Here is a 21,906-nt window from a genome sequence, read left to right as displayed (position 1 = left end):
TACTTAAATCTACCAATTATTCTATCTACGGCTGTGCGCGATTGCGGGATAATGACAGCTACAATGTCACGATCGCAATTATCTCTGATTGGTTAACGCTCGCTCACTCTTGGCCACAAATTACAATGCATTGTTGCAACAAGAATCGCATAAATTCAGCCAATCAGGAGGGCGATTGTCTAAAACCTGCATCAATCATGATTACAATCTCAATTGTTCTGATTGGCTGAATTTGTGTGATTCCTGTTGCAACAATGCATTGTGGCCAATAGTGAGCTAGCATTAACCAATCAGAGATGATTGCGATCGTGACATTGTAGCTGTCAAACTACCGCGGTAGGGCCACAGAACAATTAAGATTGTAATAATGATTGATGGCTTTAGACCTTAGATGAATGATTAAAGTAGTACTTAGAAATTCTTTGATGATTACTTAGACAATTGCCCTACCTTTGTTCTCCAACAGCGCCACCTGTCAATGTCATTGAAGTGCCAAGAGAGCCTTGTCGCACGCCGTTGCTGACTTGATGTAAAAAAAAGCGTATTAAAACTAATAATTCACTTCACGAGCTCTTTTGAGAATCGTCTTGTTATGTGGCTGTGATGTGGTATTTTTCTTACAAATAAACTAGGTAGTTATCGTTTATTCTTTGGTTAAAACTTTTTAGATTTAAGTTTATTAATAGTTTATTTGTTTCCATCTTCAAGTAATTATTAAAAAATTTACTGATTAAAAAAAAAAAAAAAAGAAAAAAAAAAAAAAAAACTTATCTTAATCAATTTTCTTTTTATCTTTGATTGCACTGACATTAATTTTAGGGTTGCTAATTCTATCTCTAATCTCTATGGCGTTGCTCTTTAGTTTCAAAACATTTAGTTATGCTCTAAGCGGTCGCACTGTATATAAAGTTTTATTTCGTGGTTTTATTCTATACTCTATGCAAGAACAGCTGTTTTTGTTTTTATCTATGCGGTTCTGGTGATAACTCATTAGTTTTCTCTTTCATACTTAGAGAATTAATAACTCTTCTTTCCACTTTAATTTGTGCTATGTTTTCTCCTTGTTCCGTCCGTTTGTATTGCTTTTGTGGTGATAAGAAATTACTTTTATCAAGTTTCAGTGTTTATTCTATATCAGACTGAATCTAGGTGTCTGGATTTCGGTGTTGTGAGCAAGTTTCTGGGGCTTAAAAGCAGGTAAGTGCCTATTGCGTATGATAACTTGACCTCACTATATGACAAGACTGTGCTCCAATAACAACATCGTTATCAACCTTGAGCCCACGAAAAACATCATAAATGATATTGTTTTATAATTTCGTTGTATGCTCTCATGAATTAGTGACTTGCTAATGACCAACTTCTAAAAAAGCAATCGATTTTGGGTGAACTCTTCAGTTCCAAGTCCAGTGTGTTGTTCGATGGTTCTTGCAGAGTGAACTAGGTTCTATCTAGTTAATTGCCCAATATGGTCTTTCAAACTCAAAGTTCAAGTACAAACAAATCTTCTTACATTAAGGAAATAATTATGTTAAAAACACTAAAAGATGTATAATATTCATTGGTGGGGATGCAAGACAGCAAATTGTTGCTTATTTAAATATGTAGGTACTCTATAAATACAGCATTTACTTGAATATAACTTTTGTTAGTTTCAATAATGGTTTCAATAAAATTATTTCTTTGATATTAGAAGTAATATTAATGTGCACAGGAAAGCTGTTTAATGTGCAATTATTAATCAACATACTCCGAGTAGATTTTGTTAAAATGAAGTACATAGTGGGCTTTTTTCAGTACAGAATACCATTTTCTTCAAATCTGCACTTTAGTCTTTCTTTAGTTAGTAGGCTACTTGCTAGTTAGTAGATTAGGTTAGGTTGTTGTAACAAATATTTCCGATGATTAACTTTATATTTTATTTGTTTCCTTGGTATGCATTTATAAGTATTGGGGCCGATTCTCTTGTACACAATTTCTAAACTTAACTAAATTAACACGTCTAAATCTAGTGCTATCCTTATCGACAAGCAACATTATGACAGGGATAGCAATAGATTTAGATGTGTCATTTTAGTTTAGTTTAGAGATTGTGTACAAGAGAATCGGCCCCATTGATGTATTTCAGTATTGTTTGTAAACCAGGGATCTGGTCAGTAACATTCTCTCTCAAAGTTTAGATTACACTGACAGGATGTTTATCGGGTGTATTCTCCTGCCTGAAGTATCTACTGAATGCTTGCCTGGCTTGGGGATCATACTTACTCTTGATACATTTCATTATTACTGCTTATCTTGGCCCACAGGGGAAATTTTATTTACATATATTTCGTTATTTACTTATTTTTTGTATTAGGTAGGTTCAATAATAATTACATTACATTCTTTAATAGTGCCATTAGTGTGTAATGTGTGGGGGTGTGTGCGAAATGTAAACATTTTGCATCATCTCAAAATTATAGCTTGTAATTAGTAAGGTTTAAACTTATTGATGGCTGAGAAGTTGGTCACGAGTCACTTTACAATGTCATATTTTCTATCACTGTATTTATGGGAACCAAAAGCCAAAAATAAAAAAGAAGAATAATCTAAAAATAAATGTAGCACAGAGTCAGCTGTAGAATTAAATCATGTTTTTGTACATACTGTCTCACTCAAAATAATGCTATCACAAGAAGTTAGTCATGTAAAACTTTAAAATATTTAACACCTGTGTATTGTTTACTATGAAATGTACAGCCAATTAATTCAAAATGGTGTCTTGTTAAATTTGAACAATTGATTAAAACCAGACTTCGCGTTCTGCTTCATTAAAGTAAGGATAGGTGAAAACTACACACTATATCTATAGTTTAGTTTAGTAAATAATGTGGCTAATTTTTTATACACATTCTCAAAACTAAACTAAAATGACATGTCTAAATGTATTGCTATCCTTTTCATACTGTTAGCGGCAGCAGAAAAGGATAGCACCAGCTTTAGATCTGTCAATTTAGTTTAAAGATTGTGTACAACAGAATAAGCCACAAGATTAAGTTGGTAGGTAAATTATGTTCTGCTTATTTATAACTATTCTTAACTTATTAAGGCAACTGCAACTTATGCACCTATACAAAGATATCACTGGCCCTTATCATTGAAGTTCAATTGATATTCTTTCCTTCTTCTTCTGTCCTGATTTTTTTTGTGCACTTTGATGTTGAGGCACAGGATATGACATTCCTAATTCACTGTGTTGATTTTGTGGATGAAACATCTTTTATTGTGACAACTATGGATTTGGAACTCTAAATAGATATTTTTTCCTGAAACCTTAAGTGAAGATTAACTAATGACTAATTAAGCTGTGATTTATCTGTCAGTCCTAAAAATTTAAAAATCCTGTTAGTAAAGGAGTCCAAAAGGTATTAGTAAATACTTAAGTCAAATAATAAATGCAAGTTAAAATGCAGAAGTTTTGTTGTTGTTACAGAAGAAACAAGAAAAAATATTATTTAAGTCATTTTTAACACGCTTTTTTTATTTCGTAAATTTCTTAACTATGTACTTACTTACCTACATAATTCCATACAATATCCATCATGTAAAATGGGTTTTAGTAATAATACAGTTTCCATTTCTTTTATGTTTGAGGGGATGCATGATACCATCAGGTCCACACAAAAAGGCAGCTAGTTAGATACTGTATGATGATCACAATCACCTCTGATTGTCTAAGGTGTCAATAATAATTTTATTTAAATCGTATTCAGTTTACTCACATAATTAAGCTACTTTCGCGGAAAATCAAAAAGTTCCCACGGCATTTTTAAAAACCTAAGTCCACACCGAAAAAATCGCGGGCATCATCTATTTGGTACAGATATAGCTTGCATTCCACAGACGCATATGGGCTATTTTCTATCCCGGAAATTCAAAGAGTACCTATGGGATTTAAAAAACCGGCCAAGTGCGAGTCAGGCTCGCGCAACGAGGGTTCCGTACTAAAGTCGTATTTTTTCAACATTTTGCATGATAATTCAAAAACTATGATGCATAAAAATAAATAAAAATCTGTTTTAGAATGTACAAATGAAGACCTTTTATATGATACCCCACTTGATATAGTTATGTTATTTAAAATACTAATCATTACATAGTTCATGACCACAAATATATTTTTTTGTGTGATGTAACCACAAATTCACGGTTTTCAGATTTTTCCCCGAATGTCAGCTATAAGACCTACCTACCTGCCAAATTTCATGATTCTAGGTCAATAGGAAGTACCTTGTAGGTTTCTTGACAGACCCACAGACAGACAACAAAATGATCCTATAAGGGTATTTTTCCTTTTGAGGTACGGAACCCAAAAAAACCGAAACTTACACGAGCTAAATCTACCTAGCTAGAAGTTATTATGTAATTTAGTCATTTGGGCCTTGAACTGAACAAAAAACTGTTCATTCAATATTTATTTAAACACGCAACATTTTTTATATGTTATCTTGTGTCCAGACGACTTTCAGATAGATAATTCTTTACTGGCTATTAAGCGCGACAAGCTGGCTTCGTCCTTGTCAAGGACGTGGAATCGGTATCGTGGTGGAGTGTCTGTGAGAATAATATATTTATGCATTGGCACCGATTCCGTTGTCTTTCAAGTATCGGCATCCTTTCCTTTTTAACAATGCTAAAAATGACAGAACATGAACTTTACATTTAAAGACTTAAAATTTTAGTGCACGCTACAAATTTAAACAGTAGGCTCGCGTAAATCACGGGTTTTACCATCTAAAAATAAAATTTGAAACTGTCAAACTTCATCTGTCCTTTTCATATTACATTAGTAAGAAGAGTATGCGAATACTCTAAAATTAGGTTGTGCTCAGAATCAGTACCGTTACAATCACAAATTCAGGTATCTAGGTAACTTAGTGTAAGTATTAAAACACCCATATTATAAATGCGAAAGTATGCCTGTCTATCAGTATGTCTGCTAGCTTTTCACGGCCTATCCGTGTAACCGATTTTGAAGAAATTTGGTACAAAGATAGCTTGCATCCCAGGCAAGAACATAGGCTACTTTCGGCCCCGAAAAATTAAAGAGTTTCCATGGGATTTTTAAATATCTAAATCCACATGGACAAAGTTGGACGCATCATCCACCTACTTGGTACGGAGACAGCTTAACTACAACCTGGAGACGGACATATTTTTTATCCCAGAAAATCAGTTTACACGGAATTTTTAAAATCTAAATTTATGCGGATGAAGTCGCGGGCGTCATCTAGTTTAAGTATGTAGGTACTAGGTAGGTATGTATATCTGTAATGCGGAAGGAATACAATAATATGATTGTATTCCTTCCGCATTACTAGAAGAACCATTGTTTAATAATATTATGAAAAGAGACGGATGTAAGAAGAGATGCATGGATTGTATGAAAAGATATAAGTAAGAGGAAGAAGAAAACATGTTGTTCCGAGTGCCGATCCAAATAGCGAGTTTTATTTATTATTATTAAACTTATATTTTTTAAAAAATTGTTATTAAACTTAAGCAGAAATAAAAATATACCTACCATCAGCTCGAAACTTCAGTCTAGTTTTAGTGACGTCAGCACTAGACTCTAGTGCTGACGTCACTAAAAAGGCTGCATAGTGCATACACATACGAATATCTGGTCTATCTTGTGGAATTTCTTTGCATAGTATTTTTTTTAAAATATTTTTCACCATTAGAAAGCTACTTTAGCCAGAAGTAACATAGGTTATATAACTTATATACCAGTTATATATATTTAGGTTCCTACATATATATCAAATTTCACACAAGCAAAGCGAGGCAGATCAGCTAGTCTAAATATATAAAAGAAAATGGTGACTGACTGACTGACTGAGTGATCTATCAACGCACAGCTCAAACTACTGGACGAATCGGGCTGAAATTTGGCATGCAGATAGCTATTATGACGCAGGCATTTGCTAAGAAAGGATTTTTGAATATTCAACCCCTAAGGGCATGAAATAGGGGTTTGAAATTTGTGGAGTCCACGCGGACGAAGTCGCGAGCATAAGCTAGTATATATAATAAGGTAAAGTGAAGTCTTTATAATTATTTCGCCTTTGAATATGATCATGCGATACTTGCAGTAGCCACACGGGAAAAACCGCGGACAAGACCTTGGTGTGCCTTGGTCGCTATTTCAGACCGCTTATCACAATGCAAAGGTCAACGACATTGCCGTTGTTGTATCAATGTAGTATCGATGTTCATGTTTGTTGAAAATGCAAATAACAGTGAAAATCTTAGTACCTATACTAGATGATGCCCGCGACTTCGTTCGCGTTGATTTAAGTTTTTTTAATCCACTCTTTGATTTTTTTTAATGAACTCTTTGATTTTCCGGGATATAAAGTAGCCTATGTCCGTTCCCGGGTAAGCTAACTCTGTACCAAATTACATCAAAATCGGTTAAACTGTGGGCCGTGAAAAGCTAGCAGACAAACACAGTTTCTCATTTATCATATTAAGTATGGATTTAACATTATAGTTGACATGTCCCGATTTCGAATGGGTGGAACAAATGTAAATTTGTTATAATACATTTTACAATAAATTAAACCTTTCTCGTAAAATGATAACCAGTATTGTATAGTACTCAGAAGTTTAGGATGTACCTATATTATTTACAGATGGGTCGCGTATGTATGCTAGGAAGTAGGAAGTAGGAATATAGGAACATAAAACAACTTTTGGTCCCATTTTCATTTACAGATTTATCATTCTTTCTTGCGTCTCTCTTCGATCTTTTCTTTTTTTTTAAATGTAGCCTTACTATTTATTTTATTTTCATCGAAGGCGAAATGTTTATTGTTGATAAAGGACGATATCACTGTATTAGTCGCCGTATGTTACATAGGTAGATAGGTACCTACCTTGTATGTTTGCGGTATTGTTGATAATAAATTATATTTGGCCTCGATAAAAATACTCGTAGGTACTTGTGGCGCCACAGCCACCGATATCTTTTACAGTAATATAATATTTAGTTACATTTATTTATTTATCTATTGCATTATACTTTTCCCGTACTGTCTAGGCCAGTAAATAGAGCATTTAACCTCGCACTAAATTTCCGATCCAATTTTAATTTTTTTTAGGTTAAGGGTCACTTACTGACCATAAAATCACAAAATGCTGACAGATCCAGGTGGAGCTTCGATCGCAATCTTGAGGGTAAGTTTTTGGCTGATATCTCGGAAACTATCAGCTTTAGGGTAAAAGTTATTCAGACCATTATTGTAGAGAATAAAATTTCGCATTTTTTGTTTCCTGTAAACTTTTTGTAAAACTTACCGTTTACGATTTATGGCCGATTGAATGAACCGGTTTTTCTATTTCGGCCGATAACTTTTAAAATATTGTTAATATATCCATTGTTAATTCTTTGACGTTTTCCTTGGTCTTTATAACTCTGTCTATCAATTATTAAGTATTTATTATTAGGCGAAGAACTACAAGTGCTCCGAACGGCGCGGTGGCGTCTAGGCGGCATTCCGTGTGGAAGCCATCCAATTCCGTTGGAATACAATCCTCAGAACCATATTGCTTTAAATCTTGAATATTTTGTGATCTTGACTCAGTTTTAGCATGCTTTAGTTCCTCCATTGCCCGTTAAAACCGATCATTTTTGTCATCATGCCATCATCATTTTGAAGAATAAAAACTTGATTTCTGTCTTATTTATTAGTGACATGTTCGATTTATTTTTATTTTCTATACTGGATGGATTAGGTAAGCTCAACCATGAAAAGCCGAAGCGGTCATTAGCCTAATATGTATATATTTTACTAGCGACCCGCCCCGGCTTCGCATGGGTGCAAGGTGATTATACTTTACCTATAAACCTTCCTCTTGAATCACTCGTATCTATTGGTGAAAACCGCATTAAAATCTGTTTCGTAGTTTAAAAGATCTACGCGTTCATACATACAAACAGAGCGGGAAGCGACTATATTTTATACTATGTAGAGATATGTATATATATATATATATATAAACGTTTCTACTTACATATATCCGTTATAGACTTTGCGACCATCCAACCGGTGTACCGCAAATTGGTTCCATTAGAAAGACAATAGTGTGAATACGTTTTTAAACCGGGTAATTATACAGATATTTATATAATAAAGTAAATAATACGTTCCATACTGTATTCTATGCTAATAACACATAATAGACATTTACAATATAGGTTATACGTGGTTATACGTCATTACCCGCATGCATATTGAAAATTGATCTTAGAACGAATAAAAATGCTACCACACTGACACAGTTCACGACAGTTAGGGAATTTGTCGAGGCCTCGACGACACTGGCACGCGTCAAATGTTCCTACAGTTGACGCTAGGTCGCCTATAAATAGCCATAGCCCATTATTCTTAAATTTCACGTCACAGCACAGTGCATGACAGTTAGGGAACAAAGGCAGGCGCCAAATTTTAGTACATTTGACGCAGGTAGCCCTAATGTAACCCTATTGTATGATTTCACGTCCGAGAGTTCCCGCACTCTGGTTCACTATGCCCATAACCTAATATTTGACATATCGTCGATCCAGGATCAAACCGAGAGTTCCTGCACTCTGGTTCACTATGTCCATAACCTAATATTTGACATATCGTCGATTCAGTATGAAACCGAGAGTTCCCGCACTCTGGTTCACTATGCCCATAGCCTAATATTTGTCATATCGTCGATTGAAGATCAAACCGAGAGTTCCCGCACTTTGGTTCACTATGCCCATAGCCTAATATTTGACATATCGTCGATTGAAGATCAAACCGAGAGTTCCCGCACTCTGGTTCACTATGCCCATAGCCTAATATCTGACATACCGTCGATTGAAGATCAAACCGAGAGTTCCCGCACTCTGGTTCACTATGCCCATAGCCTAATATTTGACATATTATCGTCGATTGAAGATCAAACCGAGAGTTCCCGCACTCTGGTTCACTATGCCCATAGCCTAATATTTGACATATTATCGTCGATTGAAGATCAAACCGAGAGTTCCCGCACTCTGGTTCACTATGCCCATAGCCTAATATTTGACATATCGTCGATTGAAGATCAAACCGAGAGTTCCCACTCTACACTCTGACACTGACCTGTAGCACAGAATACTTTGCCTGCTTGAAGCAACGCCAGTTTAAATAACTAGCTATATTATGCCCTTAACCTACACTACAAGCATAACAAGAATCGCCTACGTGACGAACTTCACGAACCTTTGCTATTTAGGTATTTCTGAAGACAATTATTTTGTAATTATGTATTTTGGAAGTGATATTAAAACGTGTAACGTAACGTATACGTGATAAAAAGTGGTACACCACTATGATGAAATGGTATTTTCATAAACATATCCAATAATTATTTTCAACGAGCAATATTTGTATATTAAACTAGCTGACCCGCCCCGGCTTTGCACGGGTGGAATTTAGAAAATCGGCGTGGCGGTAGAATTTTCAAAAATCCTGAAATAGGTACCTACGTATTGTTCTTTTGTAACCGAAAACCCAAATATCAATTTTCATGGAAATAACTTGAAAAATGACGGACTTTCATACGAACTTTCATCCTCTATTAAACCTCTTGGCAGAACAATTTTCAAAAATCGTGAAACACTTATTTTTAGGGTTCCGTACCTCAAAAGGAAAAACGGAACCCTTATAGGATCACTTTGTTGTCTGTCTGTCTCTCTGTCTGTTTATTCTTAAACGAAAGCCTAAATACCAATTTTCATCGATATAACTTTAAAAATGATAGACTTTCATACAAATCTCCATTTACCCCCCTTAGGGGTGGAATTTCGAAAAATCCTTTCTTAGTGGATACCTACTTTTTACAAAGTACACACCCTCCAAATGTCATGTCTCTAGGACCAGTGGTTTAGGCTGTGCGTTGATATATATAAGTCAGTCAGGACTTTGAATTTTATATATATGACGGCAGAGCCGTTTTTAAAATTATAACAGGATGCACATTAAACAAAACGGAAATGCGCCACCTAGTGGCAAGAACACAAAATTGTATTTTCCCGGCGCGCTTTTACAGAAATCATGACGTGGTCTGTTTATTTGAGCAGACAGACTCAAGACTCACTTCCATAAATGTATTCTGTGCTCACTTCTTAGTTGGCTCGCATCGTAGAAAGACGTGGTCTGAAAGGTGTTGTGAAAAGTGATGTGATTCTGTAAGTGACGGTATAGTGTGTGTTGACTAGTTGTTTATCTGGTAAGTCCTCTTGTATTGTTCCAATGACACACGTGATTGTTATAGTTGATGTTGATTTAACTAATTGAGGTTGTAATAGCTAGGTTAGCTGGTTGGTCTGGGACCGGTATGGGGACGGTGGAGCCGGTAGCTAGGTAGAACTTAGCTAGTGTTACTTAGGGTTTGTCTAGTCTCATAGGAGACGTTGCTATCATTACTCATTATTATTGAGGGTAGGTATAGTTGAGGGTAGTTTGTGATATCTCTCGTAGTAGTGCAAAATGTTAGTACGCCCACGATGGCTCGGTTAATCTAATATGTTGTAATCCTGACTTATCCGTCTTGGTCATTATCATCATTATCTTTTAAAGGCTCTCAGTCTTTACTACATATAGATGTAAATAATTTGACTTTTAAAAGTGACATTTGTTTTTTGTTATGCCTTGCAAATTAAACAGAGAATGTGACTGTTAATCATCTATCTACATGCAATTAATGTAAATTGCGTTAATTTAAAATTCTTTTGATTATGAAGATATCACGAATTGTTACAACATTATGCATTTCTGATGTGTTGTAAACTTTGGAAGTTGTTAACATGGGACCGAAAAGCTTATGATTTCGTGAAATTGAAGAAAATCAGATGATGAGGCTTGCAGTAGGTACCTTTACTATAACATCTACATTCTACATGGAATAAAGTCATATTAAATTTCTTTGTAGGAATGCAGTTAAACTTTTCTTTGATATGCGTAGGAGTACAACGCTCTCTTAGCACAGCAATTTTACCTGAGCCCTGTCTTGCATTACTACTTGTAATTAATTGTACCAGTATTTCTGGTTCTTTTTAATCTGAGAAGGTAACCAAGTTTTTGCTTCTACGTGCTTAACACTGAAAGTTCAAAGAATAATCAAATAGTTAGGTAGGAATAGGATTGTTTTATAGTTTTATGTCTTGTATATTTTTGTAAATAATGGGGGTTGGAAGTCTATATGAAAGTCCTTTGTTTTTAAAGTTACAGGTATGGAAATCGGCATTAAGTTTTAAATAATAGAAACCTGTATAATTTATTTTGAAATATTCCCTATCAAGGGTGGTAAAATAAGGGATGAAAGTTTGTATAGGGAATTATACACATACAACACATGTCTTCTCATTAAAAAAATTACTAGTAAAACTGTACATACTAATATAACATTTAAACAAAAAACTATCAACTATAATCTTAGAAATAAAAGTAAATTACACAACACACACACACACACACACACATGGCAACCACGAACATTAACCTACGGAACTAAAAATATAATGTGTGAGGGTGTACATATGTTTAATAGCTTACCTGAACTGGTAAAACAGACTAAAACCATTGTTCAATTTAAGAATAGGCTAAAGAAATATGTTGCGGACAATATTGTTTAACTAGAACTTATAATTTGCATAAAATTGAAATAGTTAATAAGTTAGATAAAAAATATTATAATTAGGTATAGACATAGTTAAGATAATATTATAGTAAAATTTAAAATTGAATTTGTAATGCATGCGTCTGTGTTAGTAGTTACTAAAATGTATATATAATTAATCTTAATGTAAGTGAACAGTATGTTCTTTTTGAGAATAAATTCTTTAAACCGAACCGAAGTTTTAATTATTGTTATATTTAACTTGTAGAAGGTAGGTTCTTTCTAGGGGGTAGATGTCCAGCATTGGACGTCTATCAGTTGATGGTGAATGATAATGATGTAATAGGAATGCGAGTATAATGAATACGCACGCGCTTACGTTGCATAAATTCACGATGGGTTGCCCCGGCCCAAGTCTACTCTATAGTAAGTGAAGACTGGCATAGACGCCTCCGGCCTCGGGCTCCCCGCTCGCCCCCCCCCCCCCCCCCCCCCCCCATACATTCGTCTTTCGTGCTTCCAGTTGCTTCGCAGCTGCCGCGCGCGATTGTCGCATTATCCATGCGACACCGCCTTTAATCTGTTATAATATGGATATACATCACATCCGCGCTCTTGTCCATATTCAGTTTACATATTTGTGGTTTTGCGAAGTGTTCGACAAGTATAAATGGATTATATTGTAAAGTGCTGCAGGAAACGTTATAATCTGTGAGGTCCGCATTGGAATTTATCGTACGGCTAGCCGAGCGTTCCGACGTGTTTGGCACATGGTTTCATAAAATTGTGGTGGCAGAAATAATGGAATAAATATGCAAAATGTTTTGTGTTTTATCAATAGAGACAAATGAATATGTCTTACTTGATCCTAAGCATTTTGTGTAAATAGTAAACTGTCGTTAATTACTGCATAGGGTACTCGTGGCGTCCACGTTACATTGTGGCGCGCTTTCATACTACCTATAGCAGTTAAAAATACCGATGTTATGAAATTAATTTACAATAATGAAGATAGAACTAAAAAGCATATACTTTAACGACAGATAATTATGTTTATAAATAAAATGAAACATAAACATTTGATTTTGCCTGTTAAGTTGGGTGATGTAGTCCGTATAAGTTTAGTGGTAATTTAGTATGATATACTTCTTAAAGCGTGAACATTGCTTTGTTCAAAGTACAATTTGGTCCGAGGTCACCGGTTCCACAAAACGTTGCCTAATCACTCAATGAATCGTTTTTTCTTACCAGCTGTTTACAACATTCTACATTCAAGACAGCATCAAATCAATAATTTAAATTCCTAAAGACGTATTAATTTGATTAAACTTATCTCCAGTCCATACCGGCAAATCATACTGCCATCCTGCAGTGCACGCGAGTGTGTGTGCTGTGAAATGTTTGACAGTGTGCTGAATCAGCAACGTGGCTACATTATATCTACTAAATACTAATACATACTTATATATAATAGTACTTACTACCGAAGGGTCCGTAGGCGTGGCCAGACACATTCTCTGCGTCTACTTCCTAGAATTTAACCATTGAGAAATCAGGTTTCTTATATTATTGAGGAAATAGATTTATTGAAAAGTGGTCTACATATTTGCAAGTCTTTAGTTAAATGTCAAATCTCTCAGACACAATATTATTATAATTGTATAATTTTAAATGTGCTATATATGCTATATATATATATATATATCGGACACAATATGTACCTACTGATATGTATAACGGATATCGGATATATTATCAATTTCAAAGATTTTCATTCAGCTCCTAAGGTAAAATAGGGGTTTGAAATATGTGTAATCTGAACATGCAAGCGAAAGCGCGGGCATAGGTTAGTTATAAAATAGACTAGATTCATAAAAATCGAAATTTTTAAGAAACATCAAGATGTCTGATATATGTAGTTCGTATATGTATGTACATTGTATATACAAAATAATATAACTATCGTTAACCACTAGCCGTCCACCTGCTGGACATACATAGATCTCTTGTAGGGATTTCCACCTTGCTAGGGTTTTGCGCCGCCTTTAGGTTGGATTCATCCAGCAGCGGCTCCCTGCAACTCGTTTGATGTTGTCTGTTCACCTAGTGGGGGTTTTCCAACGCCGCGCTTTCTGGTGCGAGGAATCGATGAATATATATTTATATTTTATGCTTGATATACATGCGGTTCAGATTTATATCGCGTATAAACAACCATATTTTTTTTATACAGCACATGATATAATATACAATAATATATCATAATATGTACCTATATACCCTATCGGATATATCCGATATATATGTTATATATATCGGATATACCCGATATATATGTTATATATGTAGGTACATATTATGGGTGAACATAATTGTTGATATCTATACCATATAATTATATTATTTATTATTATAAAGAGATAAAGTTTGTAAGTTTGTTTGTAGGAAGTAATCTCTGGAACTACTGAACTGATTTTGAAAATTCTTTCATCAGTAGAAAGCTACGTTATTCCGTAGTGACATAGGCTATATGTATTTTATTCTCAATAAATTAAGAGACGCACTACAAAAATTGTAATAAGCTACCTGTGCGAAGCTGGGTGGGGTTGCTAGTTTATAAAATTGCCGATGTTATGAAATTAATTTCCAATAACGAAGATGGAACTAAAAAGCATATACTTTAACGACAGCAGCATGTTTATAAATAAAATGAATTTTTACGAGCGCTGCTTATTAGAATATAAAGCATATTATGTCCCTAGTAGATAATTGATGTCGCATTAGGGAAAGGTTATGCAACGGGAGAAAGACACGTGGCGCAATTGAGTGCAGCGCGCATGCGAGCCATGCCCGTCCGACGCGATGGATTCATTAACCGACTTCAAAAAAAGGAGGAGGTTCTCAATTCGTCGGAATCTTTTTTTTTTTTTTTTATGTATGTTCCCCGATTACTCAAAAACGCCTGGACCGATTTTGAAAATTCTTTTTTTGTTTGAAAGGGTATACTTCAAAGTTGGTCCCATTTCAATTTGGTGAAGATCTGATGAACATCTTCGAAGATAGATACTGGAACTCCTCAACGGATAAGAGTAAATTGCTCGCGATCAGTGTAATAGCTTAGTAAACAGTAGATTTTTAACCAGTCATAGCATAATTCCATGGGGCCACTAAAAATTGTGAAATAAATTTTTTTTACAAAAAAAATAAAAACCGACTTCGTTACATAAACACTAAAAATTGAAAAATAATTTAATTTATTACCGAATATATTATGTATACAAGAGTTAATATAGTTCCATAATAATATTTTTTGGGGTCGGTGCCAATGAGGTGCCATTGTGGAGTCCCATAAAAATATGAAGTCTAGACGATTCGCGCAGCTAAAGCTAATTGGCACCGGCACCAAAAAGTATTATTATGGAACTATATTAACTCTTGTATACATAATATATTCGGTAATAAATTAAATTATTTTTCAATTTTTAGTGTTTATGTAACGAAGTCGGTTTTTATTTTTTTTTGTAATTTCCATATAGATTCATTAGACCGCCCTAAAAATTATATTATCTCTCACACAATTACTTAATAGTCAAGGTCAAAAGATAAAATTGCATGTTAACTAAAAGCTGTACTTTAAAAAAAGTAAAAAATTTATAAGTCTCATTTCAATAGGTATGTAGATGAAAATAACTTTATAATGTTATCGAATTTATAAATAGCCAAATCAAATATTTTTCTTTTAAGTACATACATGTTAAGTTTTTTTTTTATCGTAAGGTACCGTGCTGTTAGAGGGCTTGTCCGCCACGTGGTGAAACTTCCCTTGTGCGCAAGTCCACGCGTCACAGCTGTGAACTTGGAAAATCGTTACCACCTATCACGTCACGTGGCCAGCTTTTAATTTCACTACTTATTATATTTACTTACTACTATTTTCAATTTTATAATTGCCCATATTATAAATACAAAAGTGTGTTTGTTTGTTAGTTTATTCATTACCAGCTACACAAACACAAATTTCACAAATTTTAAACCCCTATTTCACCCCCTTAGGATTGAATTTCACCCCTAGAATTTTCAAAAATCCTCATATGTCAGAATAGCTATCTGCCCGATCCGTCCAGTAGTTTACGCTGTCAGTTGATAGAGCAGTCAGTCAGTCACCTTTTCCTTTATATATTTAGATTGGTTTGTTGCTTTGTCCTTCAATCACGTCGCAATGAAGCAACGGATCGACGTGTTTTTAGGGTTCCGTATCTCAAAAGGAAAAACTGAACCCTTATAGGATCACTTTGTTGTCTGTCTGTCTGTCAAGAAACCTACAGGGCACTTCCCGTTGACCTAGAATCATGAAATTTGGCAGGTAGGTAGATCTTATAGCTGACATTTGGGGAAAAATCTGAAAACCATGGTTAGATCATACAAAAAAATTAAATTGTGGTCATGAACTAATAATTAGTATTTTCAACTTTCGAAGTGAGTGACTATATCAAGTGGGGTATCATATGAAATGTCTTCACCTGTACATTCTAAAACAGATTTTTATTTATTTTTATGCATCATAGTTTTTGAATTATCGTGCAAAATGTCGAAAAAATACGACTGTAGTACGGAACCCTCATTGCGCGAGCCTGACTCGCACTTGGCCGGTTTTTTTTACATGGGTATAGTTAAAGACCTGGCAAGTGACATAGGCTTTTCATCCCGGAGTATCAATGAGTTACCTCGGGATTTTCAAAAACCTAAGTCCACGCGGACGAAGTCGCGGGCGGGCGGGTTGTTGGTAATATGATAAATATAAAACAACGCGTACAGACATTGTATGATAAAATAAGGAAGATAATATTATAACTTATCTAATCATAGCTACAGAGACCCGGTGAGGTAGTTTGGTATTACCTATTAAGAGTGTTATAAATATTAGGTAGGTTTTCTTTTATATCTACAATCTGACCACACCTTTTGACCTGGTTTGATAACAATAAACGGACAAACATTTTAAAAATTACTTATTTGTTTAAACGCTCGATACTGCCCGTGAATTAAGCACGAGTCCTATAGAACACAAAAACATATTATGTAATTTAAGTGTGTAATTCTGTGGGCGGTTCTGTAACAAATAAAATAAAATAAGGCACTCGGCAAGGCACTAATGAATGACATAAGGAACCCGTGGACTTTATTTTTTATATTAAGTAATTGCAATAAACAGTAATAATCTTTTATTTATACAGTACAGTGTTATTATTATATTATATAGAAAATAGGTAGGTACTTCTCCATTGTAAAAACTTTTTATCTCCACAAAAAATATACTATAGTATATTCCGTACACAATATAACTTTTCACGCGCCGTTTTAACTCTATGGTTCCACTGCCATGTTAAAAGTACGGTTCACCTTTAAAATAAGGACTAAACTCATACTACACTCATTGACAAGAAATTCGACACAAAGTTAAAATAGCGCGTGAGAAGTAAATGTTTTAATTTAAATTAATATAATTAAAATTAATATGATTAAAACTAAAAACAATATGATTAGTCAAATTAGGGCCATCTGTATAAAGTTACAAATACCGCCAATATGTAACTTAAAACTCACACTCAGGGTCTAGACAGCGTCTGACGTGTTACACTTTGTAATGTAACGCTTTAGTACCTATCCAATGATAGAATTTTTGCTATATCGGTCATTAATGAATTTCCTCGTGTATTGCGTATCTATGCCAAGGCGACTTTCACTGCCAAAGCATTTGATTTAGTCGTTGAGTCAAGATTAAACTAATGCCCTTGTACTAAAGATAAAACAACGTTTAAAATTACGATAAAAACCTTCAGTGCTATAAACTGATGTTGCAAAAATATGCTAAGAGAAACGGTTACATCCATTACTAAAGGAAACACGTACCTAGTATGGTGACTATCATTTTATACAAAACTAGCTTTTCAGCTCGATCCGTCCAGTAGTTTCAGCTGTGCGTTGATAGATCAGTCAGTCAGTCACTTTTTCCTTTTATATATTTATATACTTGGTAAGTCATACCTTGACGACCTTGCATGAATCTGCAAGGATTTGAGCCTCAATAGCTCAACCGGTATAGGAGTGGACTGAAAACCGAAAGGTCCGACGGTTCAAACCCCGTCCGTTGCACTATTGTCGTACCTACTCCTAGCACAAGCCTGACGCTTAATTGGAGAGGAAAGGGTAATATTAGTCATTTAACATGGCTAATATTCTTTTTAAAAAAAAAGCCTTGTTCTTTCCATAAAAAATAATAAGTACTTTTAATTTATTCCTTTTTTTGTTCAACTTATCAAAACACCGACATTATTGGGCTTCATATAGATTATTAAGACAAATAAACGTTACGGAGTAAAACTCCTATGCTTTCCATTCAACTTACAGTTATGTTAACTTGTCATGGTGCCAAATATAAAATGAGAAATAGATATTTTCGCGTGTTTTCCAATGTTAGTTTTCCTTGTATACGTCTTGCATTTACAATTAGTCGTTGTTTTCATATTGTTCGACCAATCCTATACAAAAAATCTACAACTCACAAGGTTGCAGGTTTATACTCATGAGTATTGAGTATTGACTGTTGACACCTGTTCACGGAATAGCTCGCATAACTTGTTTATCAAGACTGACGAAGCATTGTATCGCTATTGGCCGTTGGTAATCGATGGATTACAATGCGAAAATTGCACTTAACCGTGACAGCACATACCTACTTAACTATTTCCACATTATATATTCTTGTTTTTCTTATCCGTTTACGTGAGTTGCTATAATCATATCATTAACAAAATAACTTACAAGCTATATAGCTTTTTTGTAATCCTTCTTTGTGGTCACATGGCTTTTTAACACAGACTATTTTACTCACTCCCCTATATACTATATCCTCGTTCCTTGATTTCCCTAATTACTTAGATATGTTTCTAAATGGGATATCTGAGTGTTAAATAGGTATAGATAATGTGGCTAATTTATTGCACACAATCTCTAAACTAAAATTACATCATCCTTCAAGATCAACTTATAGAAAAGAATAGTATTAGACCTGTCAATTTCGTTTAGGGATTGTGTGCAACAGATCACATCAACTGTTTTCGATGGCGAAAACAAAAAGGCCACACACGTAATAAGCGCTTTATCGATAGCAAGGTCGTATGCCTTCCACGCGGAAATCCGGCCTCATTCCATTATAAATATTTTATTGTTCCTCTTGTTTAGTCTCTGTAAATTCAGTGAAAGTTTATATTTAAACAGATGAATTTTATCCTGTTACATATTTTAGTAACCGAACCAACATATCTATTAACAATGCTATGGTGTAATAACGTACGTTAGTAACCTGGTTTTCATTTAGTCCAAGCCACACCAGATTTTACAATATATTTGTTTATTTATTAAGTAATTAATCCTATCAAGTTCATTCGAAAGCATGTTTCAAAACAATATCATTCATTAATGCTTCATTCACACGTCGATTACATTAACCATAAACGATTGATCAAAGGTTCAATAAATTTATTCACTAGGGAAGCATGTAGGTACAGAAGGTCGTCTAACCAATAATCGTGCAGCGATTCATTGCATTAGTCTCAAATTTCACAAAACTTTTGTTTGATTGGCATTGAATTGCATCGCGTCGTGTTTTTCAACACGTTTTGTGATATCACTAAAAATAAACCTTGACTAACTATCTATCTATCATCATCCTTATTTTTAAGCTTTTGGTCAATTATAATTGCTTGCATGATAAACTTCTCGAAATGACCTTCCTTAGATGACATCTCTACTATGTAAATTCATACTTGAATTTCCGCTTCCTAGTAATGAACGCTCAATCGTTTCAATGCATGTAAATACTCAGCTTTTAAAATGTACTTTTAGTACGCAACAAGTTGAGATGGCAATCGGGGAGGGAACGCCCCGCACACCCGCGCCAACCCGGTGTATGGGACATGTGGGTGTGCGGGACGTCCCCCCGCCTCATACCCCGATTGTTATCTCAACCTGTCGCGAACTATAGTTAGCATTGCAATTTTATACTTGTGAAAGATATAAGATGTCGACCCGGAAACTGTCGAGCGAACTGGAGTAACTGTGTAGTTTGACCAGTTTTACTAACAAAACTGACCGCAACATACACACTGCATTTTGACTAACAATTTCTAAACCAGACTCAATTGTTTTCGTAACGTAAGTATGAAATTCATTCGTGTGAAGGAATGTTCGTTGACAGTAGTTGGTAACATGAGATTGGTGAATGGCGACGTTGACTGGACCGTTCACAACTTGCGGTCCGTGTGAAACGCGAGCCCTTAGCTGTCTAGTTTCCCAGTTTCATTTCATATATGATTATTACTGAGTAGCTGACCTGTCCCGGCTTTGCTGGAGTGAAATCTGTGAAAATCGGTGAGAGGTGGAGTTTCTTTCGTTTTAGATCGAAAGCCCAAATAGCAATTTTCATGGGTGTAACTTGAATTTACGTACCTACTTTCATACAAACTGTCATTCCCTAAGGTCCAAAGTCCAAACGCTGCGCCCTGCTTCCTACTAACTCATATATTTGACGTGCCGCGTCGCACGTTTAGACCATTAGTCGGGTAGAATTTTCAAAAATCCTTTCTTAGTGAGCGCCTTCAGAGTGAACTTATTGTACGCCATAAAAGGAATTTACTGTCAATATTGTACTTTTCGAATTTGAGCGGCTTAGGCTGTGTCGATAGATCATAAGATCAGTCAGTCAGGATTAGACTTTAAAGATAAAGAAAATCTAGATTATTGTATGCGTGTTTCTGTATATATATTTCTAGAAAAAAAAATTAAAATAGTTGTCCAAGGATTTTTCTTCAAGTACAATAACTTCTCAGTTATCAACTGAAACAATTTATAAAGAATGAGTTGCAGTCATCTAATACTAACTGAGCATTTGCATTTGCATATTATCATGCTTGATATAGTGTCATCTGCAGCGTAGTTACTAAGTAGTTTATCATTAATGAGTTTTTTACACTTATTTTTATAAGCATTCTCTATTCATAATTTACAGTGCACTTAGTGATATCTTACATTAATATATAACTAGGAATACATTTAAATAAATTATACTGATCTATAACTGAGTGATAATAGCAATTGCGATTATGAGGGTATTGTAAAAGAAGGTTTACGTAAATGTTACTGTAGACTGTACAAGCTTGCGTCTACACGTAAGGGACGTGTGTATTGTATTTACTGTTGCAAAACACGTCAATTGTGGTTGTGCAAATGATACTATGTACAAGAACTACGCAAGAAATTTACTAACCTAGAGAACACAAAAACTGGCTTAAAGGGCCAAAGTTCTTGTGGAAAATGCCGAAACTTGATCATATAAAAATAACAGGTTTTTCTATTGGTACAAAATTGTAATTTCGTTGTTTTGCAAAGCATGGACGCTGTTGACCGCATTCCTAGTTGTCGTCAGACGCTGAATGTGGAGCGAATATCCGTTGAACACCTACTAGAATCGCGATATCTATCTCTTCCTGCACATTGTTCTCTTAGTAATACTAGTCACTGTACTGCTCTATGTCCGATGACCACCACTTTCTTTGCTTTTTACGATGCTGTTTCTTCAACCTAATAAAAAAGTTAGCGCGACCAAACTGAACTAATCAGTGTGGCTAATTCCGTTGTACACAAACTCTAAAGTAAACTAAAATGGCGCGTCTAAATCTATTGCTATCCCTTTCATAATGTTGCTTGCGGAAAAGGATAGCACTATATTTAGACTTCAATACAATTTGCAGTCTCAAGTTCACAACCAATTTCTTTGGACACAGACCACAATTTATACAACGTATTATTAAACGACCAATTATATTAAAATTATTATAATCTGATTCATATTAAGTTAACTTACAGCTTCGATTTTAACAATATGAATGCTAAAGTCGCCAACTTGATTCAAATGCTTCACGATTTAACAACTTAAAAAGTAAATTTTTATCATTATCATATCAGTTACATGGGTCATTGTTCTGTTTGTTCTGTTTGTTCCTACTAATCGAAGAGGTGGTAGCGAAAGGAATAGCGTAGTAGACTATGGCCAAACCCTTCTCACTCTGAGAGGAGACCCGTGCTCTGTAGTGAGCCGGCGATGGGTTGATCATGATGATGATAAATCGAAAAGGCTCGAAACATATATTATCATAAATTCAAAAATTT

The 21,906-nt window shown here is 34.8% G+C and overlaps 1 protein-coding gene and 1 long non-coding RNA gene across 6 annotated transcripts in view; one reads left to right on the top strand and one right to left on the bottom strand.

Moving 5' to 3' along the window:
• Positions 1-21,906, bottom strand: part of LOC138402779 (uncharacterized) — a 135,967-nt gene that overhangs the window by 82,810 nt on the left and 31,251 nt on the right. The gene's annotated exons all lie outside the window — the stretch shown is intronic.
• The window catches only part of LOC117985232 (phosphatidylinositol-3,5-bisphosphate 3-phosphatase MTMR3), a 64,603-nt gene continuing 43,698 nt past the window's right edge, over positions 1,002-21,906 (top strand). For 2 of the 5 annotated variants that reach the window (XM_069500747.1, XM_069500744.1), the window contains exon 1: positions 12,200-12,395. The gene's annotated coding sequence lies outside the window, so the exon portion shown is untranslated. Of the gene's footprint in view, positions 1,198-12,199; positions 12,415-21,906 lie in introns of those variants that run through there. The other 3 variants (XM_069500748.1, XM_069500745.1, XM_069500746.1) reach the window with 3 other exon arrangements.

The sequence above is a fragment of the Maniola hyperantus genome, chromosome 9 (assembly GCF_902806685.2).
Source record: "Maniola hyperantus chromosome 9, iAphHyp1.2, whole genome shotgun sequence".
In the NCBI taxonomy this organism is placed as follows: Eukaryota; Metazoa; Arthropoda; class Insecta; order Lepidoptera; family Nymphalidae; genus Maniola; species Maniola hyperantus.
Note: the sequence above shows the minus strand (reverse complement) of the source record. Positions and strands in the feature narration are given on the sequence as shown.